Source organism: Orycteropus afer, unplaced genomic scaffold (assembly GCF_000298275.1).
Source record: "Orycteropus afer afer isolate SDZICR_OR568_19922 unplaced genomic scaffold, OryAfe1.0 scaffold00028, whole genome shotgun sequence".
NCBI lineage: Eukaryota > Metazoa > Chordata > Mammalia > Tubulidentata > Orycteropodidae > Orycteropus > Orycteropus afer.
In genome coordinates this window covers 9,007,068-9,019,041 of record NW_006921615.1, presented here as the reverse complement: position 1 = coordinate 9,019,041, position 11,974 = coordinate 9,007,068, and positions in this window count along the sequence as shown.

Genomic DNA, 11,974 nt, shown 5'->3' with positions numbered 1-11,974 from the left:
ATTAATGGATGTGGTAATCAATCAATGAGTATACTTTGTTAAAGGATATATTTTTTAAAATTTTGCTATTTGGGATGTAATTATGTATATGTGACCTCTTTGATTAACTCTACTTTATACTGGGATGCTTCTTCTAAATAACCAAAAAAAAAAAAAAAAAAAAAAAACCCAACCTTTTGCCATTGAGTTGATTCTGACCCATAGTAACACTTTAGGACAGAGTAGAACTTCCCCATAGAGTTTACAAGGCTGTAAATCTTTACAGAAGTAGACTGCCTCATCTTTCTCCCCTGGCATGGCTGGTGGGTTCAAACTGCATTTTGGTTAGCAGTCAAATGCTTTCAGCACTGTGTGACCAGACATCCTTCTAAATAACAGGTGATATAAAATAAATGATTTCATTAAAAAGGAAAAAATATCAATGGAAATAATGACAATTACTCAAATGATGGATGTTATGCTCAAAATTAAAAAATACAAACCAACAAGTAAAATCTGAAATACATAAATACAGCAGTACCAGTGATTTTTTTTTCCAGCAAATCAATATCATCTGTCATACTTAATTAATATTAATTTTATACAGGTAGTTTTATAGTTTTACTAGTAATGTTTTAATTTTATAAGTGTAAAAGAGCTATAAACATAAGAAGCCTACATCTGGTTTTAAATATGTAAATACATATATTATCAGAAACCTTTCAGTTTTCAGTTTCAGTGACAAAAACCATACTCAACCTAGGTGTGTTCTCCCTCCTATCCTGGCTCTGACAGGTTCCCTGACTCAAAACTTTGTAGCCATCTCTTCACTATACCTCACAATTAAATACAGGTATTCTCTCCAAGAGTCTCTCTTCAGGCCTCTTTTCTTCTTCCTCTATGCATTTTAATTCAGGTGAACTCATCCACTCACACAGCTATAATTACCATGCAATTACCCTCTCATCTCAACATCACCATCCACAATCTCTTTAATCCCACATTTCTGACTGCCTGATGACATCTCTACCTCCCATGAACACATCAAACATGATAGAGGCACCCAGAGGCAGATTTCCCATGATGCTAATGGAACTCAAGTTTCAGGGCCCCTTTGTACCTGTTTCTTCCAAAATGCTGGGAGGAGCCCTAGCAAGGTGTTCCTACCCTCCCTTCTCTTCTTTCTCCCTCCCTTCCTTCAGTCTTTCTGTCTTCCCTCCCTCTCTCTCTCTCTCTTCCTTTTTCTTTTTAGAAAAATAAGATATTTTAACTACAATGAGTTAAGACTGCTGTCTCCTTCCTCTCAGATCTTTCTCTCCATCATACTTTTTCTCCTTGTGCAGGGTACCATTGAAACAGCTACAGCAATTTGGGCCTCAGTTAGAAAATTGAGTTAGAGATACACATTACTGAGTAACATGTTTCACAATCATTTCTGTGTATGGTTATTGCCACAGGAATATGGCCATCTTGTCATAGGACTGACTCCCAGGAATACACTCCTATTGTCCATTACACTGATTTATCCTGCTTTTGTGACAGGAAGGTGCCGGGCCAGAAGGCAGGCCATGAACATGTCCACTGCACTCAGCACTAAAAGAATACGGGTAGTGGAAGAAAAACAAGTTTGAAATAAACAATTAGTTCTGACTAAAACTCAGTTAGGAAAGAAGTCATCTCTTGTCAGCAGTACTCAATAATGGACCAGAGAACATTTTGGATGCAATACACATTTTTATTTTCTTTTTTGATGAGAATCATGTGAAATACACCCACTCCTCATACTGACATGGTTAGGTTCCAAAGACCAGGTTGTTATGCAAAAATTGGCATTATGCAAAAATGGAGGATGACCACATCAGATCACAAAATGGAGAATGACTGCATCATTACATAACTACCGATTTACATCATTGTGCTCCAATCAAGTGGACACATAACTTGTTACTCTCGTCTCACACCTCAATATTTGTCACTGCCAGATGTACGTTGTTAACAATGTGCAAAACAGTCAGTCAAGAGATTTTACTACTGTCAGAAATGCAAAATGTTGGATAATGAGAGAGTTTATAAGTGAGAAGTAGGTGTAGTTGTTCAATCATAGCGACCCTTCGTGACAGTGTAGAATCACCCCATAGGGTTTTCTAGGCTGTGAAGTTTACAGGAGCAGATTGCTAGGTCTTTCTGCCATGAAGCCACTAGGTGGGTTCTAACCACAAACATTTTGGTTAGCAACTGAGCACTTAATTGTTGTGTCAGCAGGGCTCCTTGTGTGAAATAGAATGACCATAAACCCTGTGTTTATAGGATACCAATCAAGTAGTACTACAAACAGCAAGTACCTCTGTAACACCTCATCTGTGCAAAAAGATATCTATATTTTCAAAATAAAGATCTAAATAATAAACTGGGATAATGAGATAATCTATAAAATAAGATAATAAGATAAATTTTCAAAATAAGAATGTATCTCACCCCCATGGCTCAACTTTCAGCCAAACGATAGACAGACCTGTAAGGTGAACAATAACACCAGGGAGGATGCCCTCCTTGGAACAATCAATCATATGAAATCAAAAGGATAGGATCTGCCCAGAAATACAGCTCAGAAGGTAGGAAAGGATAGGAAAGAAGGATGAATGGAAACAAAGACAAGGAGGAAGCAGGAAGAGTGTTGCCACGTTGTGAGGATTGCAATCAATGTCACAAAACCAAATTGTATGAATTGTTGAATGGAAAACCAACTTGCTCTGTAAGCTTTCATCCAAATCACAATAATTTTCTTTTAAAAGAATGCATTGTCTCATATATTACCTTATTTAACCTCTAGCATAACATCATTGATATATTTTCCCCCTTTTTCAAATAAGGAAAAGACCAGAAGTTGTCTAAGCCTGAACTGACCCCAAATTCCCTGCTTTTTCATGGCACAGAAGAAACCTCAGCCCCTGCATAGCTGGTCCATGACTGTTGATCTAGAGCTCTTCTTGTTAGGCCACACTCAGGACAGATGCCAATCTTACACAGCATGGTCTGCTGTGTGATCTTTTCTGCTCATGAGTGATTGTTCTGTGTGCACAGACTGGGAGACATGGCTAACGAGGTTGAAGTGCCAGGTGGCACTGCTGTTGCTTCCAGGATACTGCCAATCAGCCTGAGTGGCTGCCTGAGTTTAATAGGCTTCTGGGTTCCTCCATGACATGTGACTTTACCTTGGAAAACTTTTTAATCTTCAACTTTTTAAAAATATCTCTCCTACAGAAAATGTGAAAGAATAATATAAGAACAGCTGTGTATCTTTTATCCAGATTCAACATTTTGCTGTATTTTCTCTCTCTGGCTCAAACACTCACTGGAGTACGCTCTCTTTGTCTTATTCAAAGTGATGTTGCAGACATCAGGACATTTCACCCTAAAAATTTCTTCATGTATCTTGTAAGAACAAAAACCTTTCTCTTATCCAACCAATACCATCATCACACTCGGGAAATTTAACACTGATACCATATTATTTAATATATAGTCCAAATCCCAGTTTCTCTAGTTGTCCCTTAAATGTCTTCCATAGTTCTTTTCCAATCTAGGACCAATTAAGGATCACTCATTGCATTTGGTTCTCATGTCTCTTTAATCTAGAACAGGTCCCCTGTCTTTTTTTTTTTTTCTTTCATGACATTTTTTAAGAGCTTAGGCCAGTCAGTTTGTAGAATATCCCACAATCTAGATTTGTTTGATTAGATTTTGGGCAAAATACTATACAGTGATATTGTGTACTTTCCATAGCATCACATCAAGAGACCCAGGATAACAGACTGTCCTGTTTTGGAGTTGATAAGTTTGATCACTTGATTAAGATGGTCTCTGCTAGATCTCTCTATTATAAAGGTGCCTTTTCCCATTTGTTATCAATAATTAATATATGGAGTGATAAAATGAGCCTTCATAAATTCTATAGATACCTTGCACCCCAGAATCTTTAACCCAGTGGTTTTAGTATCATTATTACATGTTGTTGTTGTAATGTGCTGTTGAGTCAGACCCGACTCATAGCTACCCCTCCTTGGGTTTCTGAGGCAGTATCACTACAGAAGTAGATTGCCCTATCTTCCTTCCGAGGAGTGGCTGGTGGGTTTGAACCGCCAGCTTTCTGGTTAGCAGTCAAGTGCCTTAGGCACTATGCTACCAGAGCTCCCCGTTAATACATAGATAGTTGGAAAATGGTGGTTTTCCAGTTCCATCATTCTGTCCACACTTTTAGTTAACATTCTTTACAAAGATGTTTTCCCTCCCCTCGTACACACCTAAGCAGGCCTGGTGGCAAAATGGTTAAGCACTAACCCTAAATGAAACCTACCAGCAGCTCCACAAGAGAAAAGACCTGTCTTCTCCTGTAAAGATTATACCCTAGGAAACCCCATGCAGCAGTTCTACTCTCTTATAGAGTTGCTATGAGTTGGAATCAACTTAATGGCACACAACAATGATATACATGCCTGTCTAGTTCACTCTAAATTTAGAGATTTTTTAAATCCAATATATCATGATTCATTATTGTTATTTTCTTTTTAGTGCTCAAATTGTCCCAAATTTAACCAGCATGAGTCCCTTCAAGCTGGCTTCCCTGAAGTTTTTGCATGTCTTCCACTAGCAGGGCTAGTCCATTGGCATGTGACCAGTGAAATTGCAAAGGACTCTTGCTAAGAAAAGCCTCATGCTTGCTTTAATGTTCTGCTGTTGCTGTCTTGGCACTCAGGGCCCTGTATCCTCATCTTGCACTGGGCCCTGCAAATAATATAGCTGAACCTTCCCATTGGTCTTTGAGTACTTTCTTGGAAAGGCACAATAAGATGTTCCAAACACATCATACTTTCCCTGTCCCTGATCTGGAATCAGCTAATTTATCTAAGGACTCTGGTTCCTTTTAGAATGAAATGGTATTTATAAATCAAGATTTAAATATGAGAAGTATTCATAGCTCCTTGGATAACATTGTTTCTAGCACTAGCACTTTCTAGAACTAGAAAATAATGAATTCCTATTGTTGTTATTAGGAGGCCTGGTGGTATAGTGCCTAAGGCATTTGACTGCTAACCAGAAGGCTGGCAGTTCAAACCTACCAGCCACTCCTCAGAAGGAAGACTGGGCAATCTATTTCTGTAGAGATACTGCCTCAGAAACCCAAGAAGGGTTCACTATGAGTTCCTGTCCAGTCAGTTCTGACTCATAGAGATCCCATATATGCAAAGTAGAACTGCTTTATAGGGTTTTCAAGGCTCTGAACTTTTGGAAGCAAATTACTAGGCCTGTCTTCCAAGGCTCTCTGGGTGGGTTTGAATCACCAACCCTTCAGCTAGTAGTTGAACACTTAATAGTTTGTGCCACTCAGGGACTCCAAAATGTATACTGATGATTAGAATTAATTTCTCCAATTCTAATCCAAGAATTCTTTTGTTTTTGGTGAATCCAAGAATGTAGCATTTCTCCATGTTGTATTATCTCCCTCCTTGCAGTGAGAACCCTAGCTTCCTGACAAAATCAATATATTTACTTATTTCCTATGTCCTACAATACATACAACATAATTTTAGTATTAAACTTGTTGTTGAGTCAGTTCTAGCTCTGGTAAACTACACATGATGAATTACACCACTACACATGGTGGCCCATGTGCATTAAGAGTAGAACTGTACTCCACAGGGTTTCCAATGGCTGATTTTTGGAAATTAGATTGCTAGGCCTTTCTCCCAGGCATCTATGGGTGGCTTCTGATGTCCAACCTTTTGGTTAGCAGCTGAGGGTGTTAACTTTTTTGCACTAACCAGTGATTCTAGTTTTAACATTATGCCACCAATACTATTACTAAATTATAAACCTAGTTCATAGGCTCTCTTTGAAGTTCTTTTTTCCCTTAGGATATATCTCATTAATCAGAGTACTATGTCTGTCAGTTTGTCTTATATAGTGGCTTGCATGTTGCTGTGATGCTGGAAGTTATGCTACTGGAATATCAAATACAAACAAGCAGGGTCATTCATGGTGGACAAGCTTCGGTAGAACTTTCAGACTAAGGGAGACTAGGAAAAAGGCTGTGGTAGTCTACTTCTTAAAAAATTGGCCACTGAAAACTGTATGAATAGCAGTGGAACGTTGCCTGATACAGTGCAGGAAGGTAAGCCCCTCAGGGTAAAAGGATCTCAAAATACAATTGGGGAAGACCTGCTACCTCAAAGTAGAGTTAACTGTAATGATACGAGTAAAGCTTTCAGGGCCTTCATTTGCTGATGTGGCATGACTCAAAATGAGAAGAAACAGCTGTAAACATCCATTAATAAGCAGAACATGGCATGTATGAAGTATGAATCTAGAGAAACTAGAAAGTGTGAAAAATGAAATGGAAGCCATAACAATCAATATCTTAATCGTTAGTGAGGCAAAATGGACTGGTATTGGTTACTTTGAATCACACAATCATATGGTCTACTATACTGGGAACAATAGATTGAAGAGAAATGGTATTGTATGCATAGTAAAAAACATTTTATGATCTATCCTGAAGTATAATGCTGTCAGTGATAGGATATTATCCATACACAAACAAGGAAGACCAGTTAATACTACTATCATTCAAATTTATTCACCAACCATGAAAGCCAAAGATGAAGAAATTGATGAGTTTTATCAACTACTGCAGAAATTATCAAACATTATCATTGATATCACATGCAAGTAAAATTTTGCTGAAAATAATTTAAAAAATGGTAGTAGGCAGGAAACTGCCAGAATATCAAGCTGGATTCAGGTGGGTATATGTATAAAATATATTACTGCTGATGTCAGATGGATGTTGGCTGAAAGCAGAGAATACAGGAAAGTTGTTTACCTGTGCTTTATTGACTATGCAAAGGCATTTAGCTGCGTGAATCAAAACAAATTATGGATAACATTGTGAAGAATGAGAATTCGAGAATACTTAATTGTGCTCATGACGAACCTGGACATAGATCAAAAGCCACTCCTTCAAACAGAACAAGGGGATACTGCAAACCAAAAAAGTAAAAAAAAGCAAACTCACTGCCATCGAGTCAGATCTGACTCGTAGCAACCCCTCCTTGGGTTTCCGAGGTGGTATCACTAAGGAAGTAGATTGCCCAACTTTCCTTCTGAGGAGTGGTTGGTGGGTTTGAACTGCCAGCCTTCTGGTTAGCAGTCAAATGCCTTAGGCACTATGCCACCAGAGCTCCCAGGGATACTGCATGATTTGTAATCAGGAAAGGTATTTGTCAGAGTTCCTTTCACCACACTTATTCAATCTGTTTTCTAAGCAAATAATCTGAGAAGCTGGACTATATGAAGAAGTATGTGGCACCCATACTAGAGGAAGAATCATTGACAACCTGAGATATGCAGATGCCACAACCTTGCTTGCTTAAAGTGAAGAGGACCTGAAGCACTTACTGATGAAGATCAAAGACTAAAGTCTTCAGTCTGGATTACCCTTCAATATAAATAAAACAAAAATTCCTCACAAATGGATCAATAAGCAACATTACAATAAATGGAGAAAAGATTGAAGTTGTCAATTATTTCATTTTACTCAGATCCAAAATCAATGCCCATGGAAACAGCAATCAAGAAATCAAACACAGTATTGCATTGGATAAATCTCCTGCAAAAGACTTCTTTAAAAATGTTAAAGAGCAAAGACGTCACTTTGAAGATTAAGGATCGCCTGGCACAAGACTGTGTTTTTAACACCTCATGTGCATATGAAAACTAGACAATGAATAAGGGAGAGCAAAGGATTGATGTATTTGAATTATGGTGTTGGTGAAGAATACTGAATATACCATGGATTGCCAGAAGAATAAACAAATCTGTCTTGGGTGAAGTGCAGCCAGAATGCTCTTTAGAAAGAAGGATGGCCAGAATTTGCCTCTCATACTTTGGTCATGTTGTCAGGAGGGATCAGTCCAGAGAAGGACATCATGTTTGGTATGATAGTTAAGATTGTTGTCAACTTGGCTGGGCCTTGTTGAGTGGCTGGGCAGCTGGATGTAGTTATTCCCCATGGTGAGATTGGTAAATCATTTCCATGGTGGAATCTACTAGAGCAGCTGTGTAGCTGCTTTAGGGATGTGAGTTGCTTCCAGTATACAAGCAGCAGCTTTGAAGAAGGTCTCTGCTTTTTGGCACACTTGAACCTTGCACGTAGCAAGGTTCAGTAGCCTGCAATGCTCTGCTGATCTTTCAATGGACTTAATGGCCTGCTTTGTGGTTTGGTAACATTGAGACTGTGCCACTTTATTTGTTGACCTTGGGTTTGTCAGCCTCAGCAGCCAGCAGCTGCCTGAGTGAAGAAAGCCTACAGCTTCAGTGGGCCAGAAGCCAGAGGCAGAGCTGAAGTCCAAGGTCAAGGGGCTTTCATCCAGCCCCTAGATCTGCAGCAATGGGCTCAAGCATAGCAACGATTGTGAGGATGGTGCAGGACAGGGCAGCGTTTCGTTCTGATGTGCACAAAGTGGTTTTAAGTCGGAACCAACCTGATGACACCTAGCAACAACAATAAATGTTCAAAAGTTACCCAATATAACTTTTTTGTCTGTATTATGTTGTCAATTGCTAATCAGTTGGATTAATTTGTTTCTGTCTGGATTCAACATTAAGGTTTGTTTTTTTAAATCATCAATGATCTAATTTAGGTTTTTGAATATGTGAAACATTTACATAGTTCAAAAGTCAACACTGCATGAAAAGATGTACTCAGAGAAGTGTCACTATCACATTCATCCCTGCTTCTTCCATTCTTTTCACACCTACTCTTATGGGTAATTAGGTAATTATTTGATTTGTGTCTGGCTTATTCTTCCTGAGACTTTTGTAAAAAAAAAAAAAAAAAATCCTTTTTCAAAATTACACAATTGGTTGCATATTTTATATATTTTTCCCACCTTTCTTTTTAACAATTGTTGTTGTTATTTGTCGTCAAGTCAGACCCGACTCATAGCGACCCCTCCTTGGGTTTCTGAGGCAGTATTACTACAGAAGTAGATTGCCCAACCTTCCTTCCGAGGAGTGGCTGGTGGGTTTGAACTGCCAGCCTTCTGGTTAGCAGCCTGGAAATCTTTCCATACCTGTTCGTAGAGATTTCTCTCATTTTTTATGACTCCAGCGGTTCACTGTTCCATAATTGATTCAACCAGTCTCTTATGGATGACAGTTTTGGTTGTATTTCCAATATTCTGCTATTACAAGGAATGCCACAATTAATAAATTTGTGTACATATTTTGCATTTTTGGAAGTGTTTCTTCAGGATAAATTCTTAGAAATAGGGTATATTATTCTGTTATTTTATTAAATGTTGCCAAATTATCGTCCATATGGGTCATACCATTTTGCACTCTTGCTAGTAATGCAGGGTAGTGCCTGTTTCAGCTGTGGAAACTCTGAGGTGGAGAAGCCTACCTGTTGCAAGTACCCTAGAATGAAAGATTCACTTCCTGTGGGCATTGTCTATTGCCAGAAAGCCAGTCAATCTTTTAACCCTTCTCACCATGCATCTACAAACAAGACTGTGGGGAATCCACGTAGACAAAAAAAGAGATCATAAATGCCAGTAAAAACATTGGATGATGGGCAAAAAACTACCTGTAGAGAAGGCCCTAAAAACAGATTATGAAAACCCCCTGGACTCTATGGCCCTTGGTCACCCTTTAACCCTTTAAGTTACCCCTGTGGCTCAACTTTCAACTGAACGATAGGCCTATAAAGTGAACAATAACACCAGGGAGGCACACACTCCCTAGAATAACCAACCATATGAGATCAAAGGGCAGCATTTGCCCAGGGATAAAACTCAAAAGGCAGGAAGGGATAGGAAAGATGGATGAAGGGAAATGGTAAACACAGGGAGGAAGGGGGAGCATGCTGTTACATTGTGGGGATTGCAATCAACGTCACAAAACAGATCTGTATGAATCATTGAATGGAAAACTAATTTGCTCTGTAAACTTTCACCCAAATCACAATAAAAAGGTTTTTTTTTTTTTTAAAAAAAAAGGTCATGAATGCTCAGAAGTGGACTGCCAGCACTGATCTCTCAAAAGAGACAAGTAAGAACGCTATACAAAACTAAAATCACAGACAATCCATTGAACAGAGAATCAGGATTAGTACAACTAACTGAGAACCAAGATAACATAAAAAGACAACAACTACTACTGCACTAAAAGCAAGTATAAAGCCCTAAACCAAAAAAACCAAACTCACTGTCCTCGAGCTGGATCCCACTCATAGCGACTCCTCCTGGGATTTCTGAGGCGGTATCACTACAGAAATAGATTGCCCCTAGCTTAATAATTTAGTTGATGTGCTTTTTAGCTAGTGTGATAGTTGAGTACTTTAATCAGAGCTCTCATCATAAAGTTTATAGGTTTAAATGTAATACAGTATTTAAGGTAATTATAAACAGCTACATGTTTTTCATCCAAAGTTTAACTAACTTTGCCCACAACTCATGGGGGGGGGAATGTTTTAGTTTTCTATGGCTGCTATAACAAATTACCACATAACTTAAAAACAAACAAACAAACAAACTCACTGTCCTTGAGTCAATTCCAACTCATAGCCACCCCTGTTAGATTTCCAAAGCTGTAAATCTTAATGGAAATAAACTGTCTTATCTTTCTTCCGTGTAGCCCCTGGTGGGTTCAAACCATCAACCTTTTTGGTTAGCAGCTAAATGCCTTAACCACTATACCACCAGAGCTCCTTACCACATACTTAGTGGGTTCAAAAACACAAATTTATTATCTTATAGTTCTGAAAGTTAAAAATCTGAAATAGTCTCATAAGGCTAAAATAAGGTATTGTCAGAGTTGCATTTTTTTTTTTTTTTTGTAGAGGCTCGAGGGCAGAAATAATTTTCCAGCTACTAAATGCTGACCATATTCCTAGGCTTAGAGTCCTTTTTCATCTTCAAAGTCATCAGTGACCAATAGAATCTGTCTTATGCTGGCATCTCTCTAATTCTTACTCTTCTATCTCCCGCTTCCCTCTATAAGTACTCTTGTGATTATAATGGGCCCACTCAGACAACCTAGAATAATTTTATTTTAAGATCACATGATTAGCAACCAAAATTCCATCTACAAACTTAATTTCCCCTTACCATACAACATGACCTATTCACAGGTTCTGGGGATTAGGATGTGGAAATCTTTGGGGGTCTATTATTCTGTGTACTCACCAAGTAATATTGGACTTTCTTGTTCCTAATTTAAGGAGCTCTGATGGTTCAAACCCACCAATCACTCCTCAGAAGGAAGGTTGGGCAATCTATTTCCTTAGTGATACTGCCTCGGAAACTCAAGGAGGGGTCGCTATGAGTCGGGTCTGACTCAATGGCACATAACAACAACAACATCCCTAACCAGAAGGCTGGCAATTCCTAAGAGCCTTGGTGGTGCAACAGTTAAACACTCAGCTTCTAAATACAAGGTCTGCAATTCAAACCTACCAGTCACTCTTCAAGAGAAAGATGTGTCAGTCTACTTCTGCAAAGATAACAGTTTTGGAAACCCTATGGGACAGTTCTGCTCTGTCCTACAGAGTCGCTATCAGTTGAAATGATTAGACAGCAGTGGTTTATCCCATCTCTGTTCTCAGCTTCCTCATTTTGCATCCCTATTTACACCACACTTCACTCTTTGTAGAAGGTGAGTATGCTGGATACACTGTTTGCTCCTCCAGATCCACTCTTCATCCTTTCCCACTTTGCTCTGTGCCTGGGAAGGCCAACTCTTGTCCTTTGGCTCCCAGTTGTGTTGGGTAATGTAAAGCACTAGCAGAAGACTGCAGGGCTGAAGAAGAGGAAGGTACAGTATCTATACTCCCTGCTCCTTCTGAGTCATGAGTTGGCAGTGGCTACTGCCTCTCCCAAAAACTCCTTTGTGGAGGAACTAGCTATAGCTACTCTTCTCTCTCTTCTGACTCTAG